Here is a 10,531-nt window from a genome sequence, read left to right as displayed (position 1 = left end):
ATTATTCACTCTGCTTCTCTGGCCTCTGTGTGCTCTGCGCAAAAGGGCCATTGCCCGAAACGTCGCCTATTAAAACAATGTTGAGGCCACACAGCGTTATTGACGGACATGCCCAGTTGCTGTTGTATTACAACTGTGTTGTATCTGTGCTATCCGTACATTTAAGTGGTACCGCGGTGGCGAGATGTTAACTACCTCACCTGGTATACAGGAGGTCGTGGGTTCTTCTTCTTCCAATGGTCGCGTGGATTTTTCTTCGGGTCATCCGATTTCCCCCCTCCACGTTTAGAAACATGCGCTGAGAGTATTTGGCCGCTATAGATATCCACGTGATAAGCCACTTTGTCGGGCTACCGTTTGTGGCCAGGTCGCTTCGGATAAATGACAATGGTGAACGTGAGTTGAGAGCGCTCGAGGTGAGTGTATTGAGGGAGCTACGAGGCATAATCGGGACTATGTGCCTCCGTGTCTGTGTTTTGTCTCTCTCTCAAATTTAGCAATCTTTGGAAGAACCTTAATCAACCAGGTGGGGTGTTGACTGTTGTGTTGGCCGACTCTCTGTGTTGTATTGCATTATATTTCTAAGTTTACAAGGTTTGTTTTCTCTTTCACTTGTACCTGATGATGATTGCTTGTGTTGCAATCGAAACTTCGTATGCTATTATTTAATCTATTTTTCCTTTCTACGTGACTTTACCGAAAGAACCAACGTGTATTGCAAACATAATAGCAATGAGAACAAACAACACAAAACAACTTCGTCACATGCTGAGCAAAACCGAACGAACGATGACAAACATAATTGCCTGCAGCACAAATTGTCTCGGGAAATGACAGACGGAGTTGGAAGTTGGCCACGAGTGGGCTGCCAGCGTGCGTCCACCTACCCCGGTAAACATGCGAGGAACGTTGGACCAAGGTTGCTTCAACGTTTCCAACCCCATGCCAACGTTGGTGCAACGTTGGCATATTTTCTGGGTATCGGCGTCGCCAACAAGTTCGGTCAGCGAAAGGCGGCTCTACCGATCATCGCTTCGATTACTCGACGAATATGAAAATAGTGAGGGGGAAGCCTGGCCTCTATTCCCTCGTTGTGCCGCTGAACGGGAGGTGAGGGGCGGGGCTTGGTGACGTTATGGACCATCATCAACTCGAGTAGTCGACCACGAAATAAAATCAGCTTAACTGGCTACTGAACAACGGAGCAATGCAAGCAGCTCGTGGGCTGGAGATGGACGGCGTGGGGAGGGCGCCATCCAGCAGTGGAGGGAGGCGCAGTGGTCACACTGGAGCAAGAAAGTCCTGGGTTCGATTACCCAACTTGGGCGCCTTTCTGCGTGGCGTTTGTATGAAAGAAAAATAATAGCTTTTACCCTTTCTGCCAATTAAACAGGAGATGTTGAGATGTTGCAAAGAATCAAGTCTGCATCAACCACACGCACTTGTGGCAAAACAAACACAAAATGCTTTGATAATTATAGATGGCATTGTCTTTGAAACTGATTGGCCTACACCAGAGCCTTCTGTGTGGCCTTGTCTCACCACCAGTGTCAGACCAGAGGACGCCAAAAAGCGAATGGTACAACGGCAATGCACGTATCTTCTCTCCCTGTTCAGCATGGGTTTCCTCTGGGTTTATTCCTGTTTGCCTCCCATAGCAAAAACAAAAGGAAATCACAGTTGTGACCGGTATTGGTCAAAACCACATCCCCCATTGCAATAAAAAAATACACACTTGGAAATTACCAAATCAACATCGCCCCCTACTGCTAAAAAACCAGGCAAGACCCTCCGGAAAAAAGCGAGTTTTGAGACTCGTTCCTGGTGAAGTGACTTGTGCAACTGGAGGGATCCCTCGATTTACGAACGTTCGGTTTGAAGGAACATTCGCGTTCACGCAAGTGACAAATGACGGACACTTGTCGATTGACGAAATCGAATTTTATTCAGTCCGAGAGTATTCGCCAATGATCCAGCACTTTGGAGCAATATAGGGGTTGGTGGATGACGCGAGGGGGGGTTTGTGAGGCTCCCAACCCAACTGCGGGGCTTCGCAGTGGGCAGGAGATGGCAGTCCAAACACGCAGATTCTTGAATCTCTCGATCTGTGGAGACCGTCGAGTTTCCTTCACGCGCCTTCACTTTCCCTCCCGGTTCTGCCGTTTACTTCCACGTACGTACAGGGACTCCTCTACTTACGAACATTCGACTTACGAACTTTCAGAGATACGCACAAACCTGCCCCGTATGTCCAGTTTGCCTGTTCGGACCGTAAGTTCAACCGCCGCGCAATAGATGGCGGTGGTGGGGCACCTACACTTGCATAATGTGAAGAACCAGTGGCATATACATCTACAGAACATGAAGAACCAGTGGCATCTACATCTACAGAACGTGAAGAACCAAGTAGCATCTACTTCTTGAGAACATGAAGAACCAGTGGCATCTACATCTGCAGAACATGAAGCACCAGTGGCATCTACCGCAGATTATCCAACTGTTAAAGCCATTCCCCGTGTTCAGTGTACATGCCTGACAACACGTTGAAAATCGACGACGTAAAGTTGAACAAATCGACTAACGAACAGACCTCTGGAACGTAACTCGTTCGTAAGTAGATGAGTCCTTGTATGTTGAACTTCTTTCGCACTGTACGTTGCCACACCGAACGTTCCAGTGCGACAGGAGCGACTAACTTTGCCAAACATTCGTTTGTGGCATTGGCCAAACCACGCATTGCATAGCAGCAGGACCATCCGGAACAAGTCTGGAAACGTCGGGAGACTTGCCTGGGGTTAATAAAGGACGCAACTACTCAACTGTATATCACGTATTTCTACTCTGTGTGTAGTTCGCAATCGTCCACAGCAGCAGCATAAGCCATGGTCAATCCACTGCTAAATGAAGACCTCAATTACAATACAATTCATCCGATATTAGGAAGCCATTGGAGCTAAGATGCACTTTTAAATCTAGATTGAAAACTACTTAGAACTGCTTTTTGTGTTGCAGTTTATTGTCCTTCCCCCGCACCTCCGATTAGCACGGTTGGCTAGGTACGGTGCGAACGAAGTTCGACATACGTAGTACATACGAGTCGTCGCCCTCTCTCACGGTGCTTGATCACGCGGAAGCTTCAGGATTTGGCCAGGAGATGGCAGGACAGCAAGCGGGTTCTCAACTTCTCGCCGCGGATTCTGTGAGTGCACCAGTCATCCCAGCCCGCGTGTGCGTGGCGGATGTCGCGAACGCGGTGGGCTGTGATGGTGGTGCGGGGGGGGGGGTATTAGGAGACGTGGAGTAAATTGTGGGGATCGGCGATGGAGGGGGCCCGGGGGGGGGGGGGTTGGTTGGAGGGAGTGAGGGGGGGTCCTCTGCTTTGTGTCTCGTTTCAGTCACAGCGACTGCAAAAGCAGAGGTCGCTCAATTTAGTGACTCCTACAGCCCCCCCCCCACTACCACCACAGCCTCACACCCTTCCCCACTCACCCATCACCCCCTCCCCTCCCTTACCCTCCCGTTACTCAATACATTCTCTATATTGTTTCGCGTTTGAACGCAATGGCGCTCTCTGTGCGCCAATTTTGTCCCCCCCCCCCCACCCCCCAAAAAAAACCCCGCACGTGCGCGCCACACGTGGCTGCGAATTGCTGCTCGGCGACTTCTGAGGACCCCCCCCCCCCCCCGACTCTCTCCCGGGGGAGAAAAACTCGCGGAGGTTCACATTCAACGAGCCCCTTTGGGCCCAGAGTGCCACACCAAGGTGTTTCACTTGTCACCGGCACCTGGATTGGCACCGGCAAATAAAAAAAAAACACCACAGAGCTTTGTTGTCAGTCCACCGCTGGACGGAGAGGGCCTCGACGCATCTTATCGAGGCCTCCCCACGCTGGGGTACGGGTTAGCAAGGACGGGAGAGGTTCGTACGTATGTTGAACTTTCGATTGAAAGCTTTCGTGACTGCAGGGATTCATATTATTGGTTCTTTCGGTCAAGTCACGTAGAAGGGACATACTAAAATAATAAAAACAAAACATAATAAAATTATCACGACGTTTCGGCTGCTTGCGTTGTGGCCGAAACGTCGTCAGAATTTTATAATGTAATTTTTATTTTATTATTTCCGTTCTACGTGACTTTACCGAAAGAACCAATAATATGTTGAACTTCTTTCGCGCCGTACGTAGCCAACCGTTCTAATCGGAGGTGCGTGGGGAAGGACACCACACTAAGGATAAAAAAGCAGTTTTAAAAGAAATTAGTTTTAATCGAGATGATTTAAAAGTGCGTAGCTCCCAGTGGCTTCCTTATGTCGGAAGGAAGAGCGTTCCAGACGGCCGCAGAAGCGCATCCGAAAGCGCGCGATGCAAGTGACCGTCTTTATTCGATGGCCAGCCCCAAAATCGCTGCGAAGTTCGCGTGATGATGCCCATGCAGCACTGGTTCACATATACAGTTTCAAGTTTTTCAAGTTTCATTTATTAGGTATAGCCCTGTGAGCCATGCGGCTCTTGAGTCGGGTGCAACCGCAACAAACAAACAGTGCTGCACGCTTGCCATTCATTGCTGCTATAGCCATGGTCGGGAATCGAACTGAGGTGGCTGAGTTCACAGCGCAATGCGTGAACTAATTTGCCGTTGCTGTTGTCGCCAATTCACCCGAATTCCAGCTCTTCGCAGCTCATTGGGGTTGTTTGGCAATGCTTCACCACGCTGCTCAGTGCGAGTTAATGAAGGAGGGGGTGGCCCAGAACTGACTCAGATATTACTCGCCCTGTACGCATATTCGCCCATGCTGGGAATCGAACTCAGCTTTGGTGGGAAGTGATACCACCAACTCACCAGAGGACCCCATTTAAAAACACCGGCAGATGAAACCCGGATTCAACTTCAAATAATACTAATTAATAATAATTAATAAGGATGTTTATGTATCTAGCACTGTTTCAGGAGGGTCCTGCATTGGGTTTTCTTCTTAAGATGTTTTCAGCCAATTAATTTTCAACCAATTTCGAACCTCCGTTTAGCAAGTTTGGATACATACTGTGCAAAAAAAGTTCAACATACTTACATGCAAAATGACGAGTTGGGTTTATGATACACGTCGGGAGGAAACTGGAGCTCCCGGAGAAAACTCATGCCTTGCGCGAGGGGGCAGCACTCGATCCCTGTACAGATCGAAACAGACGACGATTAGTCCACTTGCTGTACTGCCTTCTCCTGGCGAGTGTGGTACCTCGGCGCCCATGGGAAGGGAGTTTCATAACATTTGTGTGATCCACCGAGCCTCGCCTCCAAAGTGCTGGATTACAAACCACTTCCAATTCCAAATGAACGTACGCACACAAATACTGCAGTTATACAAAGACACGAAAACAAAGATCTCCCGTATAGACATTAACAGACCGTTGGGCAACTGGTGTTAGCGAGCACCTATTCAGGCCGGCACGGCACACGAGGGGGTGAGTGGCCAGCACCACGCCCGGCCGCCTTTGTAGACCGGGTGGAGGCCCAGGACCGGATCGGAAAATCGTCACTGGTGTTGGCCGTAAGCGGGAATCGAACTCAGATGGCCGGTTCCTAGCGCATTGCACTAACGACAACACTACCGCTCCCCACACAGACAACACTGATACAGCCAGAAACGGGCAAATGCACACTCACACAAACACATACAAAGGCACACACACACGCATACATATACAGACACAAATACAAAGATCCACCGTATAGACTTAACAGACTGTTGGGGCAAGTTCTGTTAGCGAGCACCTATGAAGGCCACACACACACACACGCGCGCGCGTGCGCTCGCATGAGCCACACAGGGAGGCATTGAAACGCACAGTCGCCAATGCAATAATTAAGATTATTTACGGGAGCCCATATGTCGCGCGCACTCGCGTGTAAATCTAGACATTGTTTTGCCCCAAACAATCCAGGCCGAGTTTGACGCCGCGGGGTGCTAATCGTCAGTTCGTCTCAACACACGCGCCGGGAATTCGCTAATGATGCCGAGCGGGCGCGTGTGTTTATTTGCAATGGGGCAGCCCCCCCCCTTCCTCCCCCACTCCCCCCGATAGCGAGCGAGGAGAAGTGCGGGTGGGGGGTTGGGGGGGTGTGTAATGCGGGGTGGGGGGGGGTGCAGAGAGGTGTGGGTAATGAGATGGGGAGGTGGAGAGAGGTTGATGGGGGAGCGTTCGTCTCGGAGCGCTGCGCTGCGAGACGAACCCGGCGAAACCCCCGGGGTTCGATTCCCGCTCACGGCCACCAACACCCGTTGAGGGTAAGTGGCGAATATCTGAAGAGGTCCTGGGCCTCCCCTAGGTCGACTCAGCCCCAAATGGGTACCCGGTGCGGTGTGTAAACCATCGCCACCGGGTAGTGCGCTAATGGTTTGTTTTGCTGAGCCCAGAAGTCATGCAGCCCTGCAATTGCCTCCCCACGGCACTGCTGGTGGAAGGGCCTTCCACGCGAGGAAGTTCTCGACAAACTCTCTCTGGGACAAGGGTACCTTGGCCTACTCTTTCACGCTCGTCAGACGGCTTGGAACCGACCCACGAACAGCAGGGCACCCATTCATGCTGCTGGGTAGACGATGGCGAGCGAGCGAGGATTGAGAAACACGCCCCATTGTTTAATCCACCGGGTGATCAAATTGAACCGGCTTCCTCTGGATTGCGAATCGAGAGTGACGGTCACCTTGGCGCCCAAACGGTAGCAGTGTCTCGGTGAGTAGAGCGCCTCCCATGAGCACGGTTGGCGACGTACGGTGCGAAAGAAGTTCAACACACGTAGAGGCATTGCTTCACATCAGGCAGAACAGCAAACCCGGCACGCTGTTCCGGAAGTTATCCTGGGCACGCCGCGCATACATCATGTCGCGTCTTCTTATTCTCCCCCTTCTTCTTTCGTGTGGCTGATGGTGTAGACGCAGACGACAGTTTCACATTCAGGCGGTCAAGCCCAGGCCACCGCGTTAGTCGCTGCGATGTCTCATTCGTATTTGTAAATCGGACATCGCGTTGCTCGACGTTGTGCACATTCTCTGTTCTGGATGACCACGGTCGCGCACTACTGGAGAGTTTTACAATTTTCAAATTTGTGCATCAGGTGTCCGCATCTGCCGTGGTGGTTTTTTGTGTTTGTTTGTGACCGATGCGGTTTAGGGTGGACCATGAGCTTCGTGGGAGATCAAACCCAGGGTTCATATCACGTGACAGGAGACTACGGGGTCCACGTGTAATACATCTGGACGCGAATCGCCTCTGGTGCGGGACTCACCCACCCACCCCAGCCACGTCTCACCCACCCACCCCACCCACCCCAGCCACGTCTCATCTCTTCTCAATCACCACCCTACTATACTCACGCCTCCCCACACACTCCAGATTCCCCCCCCCCCATCACCACCACTCCACCCCCCGTGCCCCCCACCCCCGTTCCCTACCCCCCCTTCTGCTCCACAGACACCCTCAGCAGCTCCAAATTACCGCCACTATTTTCGTCCTCAGCTGCTTTTTTTTTCTTTAAGGATCTCTGTGACCCCGAGACACCTTGTGTGTCGGGCAGAGGTCGCCAGGGGTCACGCGCGAAACAGCCGCTTACGAGAAACGGTTTGGCTTTAATGGGCTCGCTGTGTTTTCACTCCATTTGCCGCTCTCTCCCCTCTCTCTCTCTCCCTTGCCTGTTGCCTCTCCCCCTCCTACTGTCGCGTTTTTTTTCTCACTCTCTCGCTCTCTCGTCATCAGTCTCTATTCGTTTTCGACTATAGAGAGAGTGAGGGGAACACACAAAAAAATACATCAGCAGCAGGAGTTTACAAACGTTTTTTTTAGAGACAGAGATCAGCCTCGACTCTGTTCTCGCGTATCGCAAGATCAAACTTAAAAAAAAAAGTTTTGCTGGCTGGCTGGCCAGCGAGCGCGCGGTGACGTCACCACGCACATATTTCGTGATGACGTCACCCTCATCCCACAGCGTTGGGTTCGTGCCGACGTGACGCCTCCCCGTCGCCACCCACCCGACCCCCACCCTCCACTCAGGCCGTGCATTCCCGCGCAAGCACACGGGCAACGCAAAGTGCTGTAATTGTGACAATATCTGGATTCAAAATGATCGACCTCCATGGCGCCCAGATGACGGCGTTATTTGTTTTTTTTTAAAGGCTGCTTGGATGCCTGAGTTTCGGCTAATTCTGACGCACTTCTGGCTGATTGTTCTTGGAGTCAAACAACACTCGACCCCCTCCCCACCCCTCCCGCCATAGAAATGTGGAATTCCCTGCACTGTCTCAGGCTGTCTGAATGGCCAGCCACCAGCATGTGTCCTTTGTTTCAAGTCGTCCGCGTGGTCTGTGCTTTAATTAATCTCGTTACAGCCTCGTGTCTGCCTCAATGAGTCTCACGTGTGCGCTGTCTCACTCCTGACTCTCTCCCCCCCCCCGACTAACCTCTACCTCCCTCCCCCCCATTGCTCTCTGATCGCTGTTTATTCTCTCACCTCTCTCTCTCCTCTCGTCCGCGCGCTACAATCGACGGGAATCTCGAGGGACCAGGGAATTCCGTCACCATCAACTTAGTCACGCCATGTCCACGTCGTAATCACGCTCACCCCTCCCCTCACCTCTCCTATCATTCTCTCCACCCCTCCACTCACCATCATCACCCCTCCCCTCACCATCCTCACCCTCACCATCCTCACCCCTCCACTCACCATCCCTCACCTCTCCCATCATTCTCTCCACCCCCACACTCACCATCCTCACCCCTCCCCTCACCTCTCCCATCATTCTCTCCACACTCACCATCCTCACCCTCACCATCCTCACCCCTCCACTCACCATCCCTCACCTCTCTCATCATTCTTTCCACCCCACACTCACCATCCTCACCCCTCCACTCACCATCCCTCACCTCTCTCATCATTCTCTCCAACCCCACACTCACCATCCTCACCCCTCCACTCACCCATCTCTTACTTCTTTCATAATACGGACATCTGTGAAACTTGCTGTATATATGTGAAAAATAACGTCATGGTTAATCGGATTCCTCCAGTCTACATTATTCTGATTCTGATCATCCTCACCCATCCACTCACCATCCTCACCCATCCACTCACCATCCTCACCCATCCACTCACTATCCTCACCCATCCACTCACCATCCTCACCCCTCCACTCACCCATCCCTTACTTCTTTCATAATACGGACATCTGTGAAACTTGCTGTATATCTGTGAAAAATAACGTCATGGTTCATCGGATTCCTCCAGTCTACATTATTCTGATTCTGATCATCCTCACCCATCCACTCACCATCCTCACCCATCCACTCACCATCCTCACTCGTTCACTCACCATCCTCACCCATCCACTCACCATCCTCACCCATCCACTCACCATCCTCACCCATCCACTCACCATCCTCACCCATCCACTCACCATCCTCACTCGTTCACTCACCATCCTCACCCATCCACTCACCATCCTCACCCATCCACTCACCATCCTCACTCGTTCACTCACCATCCTCACCCATCCACTCACCATCCTCACCCATCCACTCACCATCCTCACCCATCTACTCACCATCCTCACCCATCCACTCACCATCCTCACCCATCCACTCACCATCCTCACTCGTTCACTCACCACCCTCACTGACATCCGATCATCATCTTCCTCACGACTCGACTTATCACGCTTTGTCACTGTGCGTATGTGGCCATGCAGACTCGTGGGCCAAACGCTGTTAGCGAGCACCTATTAAGTCCATCGTAGCGCATGTGGGGGGTCGATGCAGTTATGTATCTGTGAAAAAGGAAATCTGCATAATGCAAATGAGTCTTGCCTTTAACCACGCTGGTTTATTCAATAAAGGGTCCTTCAGTAAAAAAAGAGCTTTATAGCGCATCGGATTCCTCCAGTAGAAACAAACATTCAGATTCTGATGTGCAGTATGTTGAACTTCTTTCGCACCGTACGTAACTTAACCGTGCATTACGCCCGGCCGCCTTTATCTCCCCACTGCTCATGTTAATTGGGAGCACAGCACATTAAGGTTCTGCGCACTGAGTTCACATTCGCGGCCACGGTCAACATCAGTGGCGAGTTTCGGTTTATTTGTGTTTAAACCAAAGGTGATCTAATTTGTGTTAAGAGTGCCTCGGGGGGGGGGGGGGCATGAGCCTGGCTGTCAGTTGGGGGCGATGATTACTGCCGCTGCCGTGCGTCTCTATAATCCCCCCACCCCAAATTTGAGCAATTTGCGGAGTCATTTTCGAATTTGCCAAAATGCGGAGCCTGACGCCGGCCCACAGATTTGGGTCTTGCTCTGGCGAATGACGCCGCTGTGGATGTTTAACGTCGCTTGCACGTGCGGGAACGGCGACGTTGCTACCCTGGGCATTGACGTCCTCGGAAAGTGCTTTCCAGCTGGTATCTCACACGGGGTCCTCCAGACGGTGCCGGATGATCCTAGTAGCACAAGTAGCTACACGTGTAGTAGTAGCTGCTACTACTACACGT

The sequence above is a fragment of the Lethenteron reissneri genome, chromosome 42 (genome assembly GCF_015708825.2).
Source record: "Lethenteron reissneri isolate LAM-NWPU_2019-01 chromosome 42, ASM1570882v1, whole genome shotgun sequence".
Taxonomy (NCBI): domain Eukaryota; kingdom Metazoa; phylum Chordata; class Hyperoartia; order Petromyzontiformes; family Petromyzontidae; genus Lethenteron; species Lethenteron reissneri.
The sequence above is the reverse complement of the archived record's forward strand: the minus strand, read 5'-3'. Positions refer to the sequence as shown.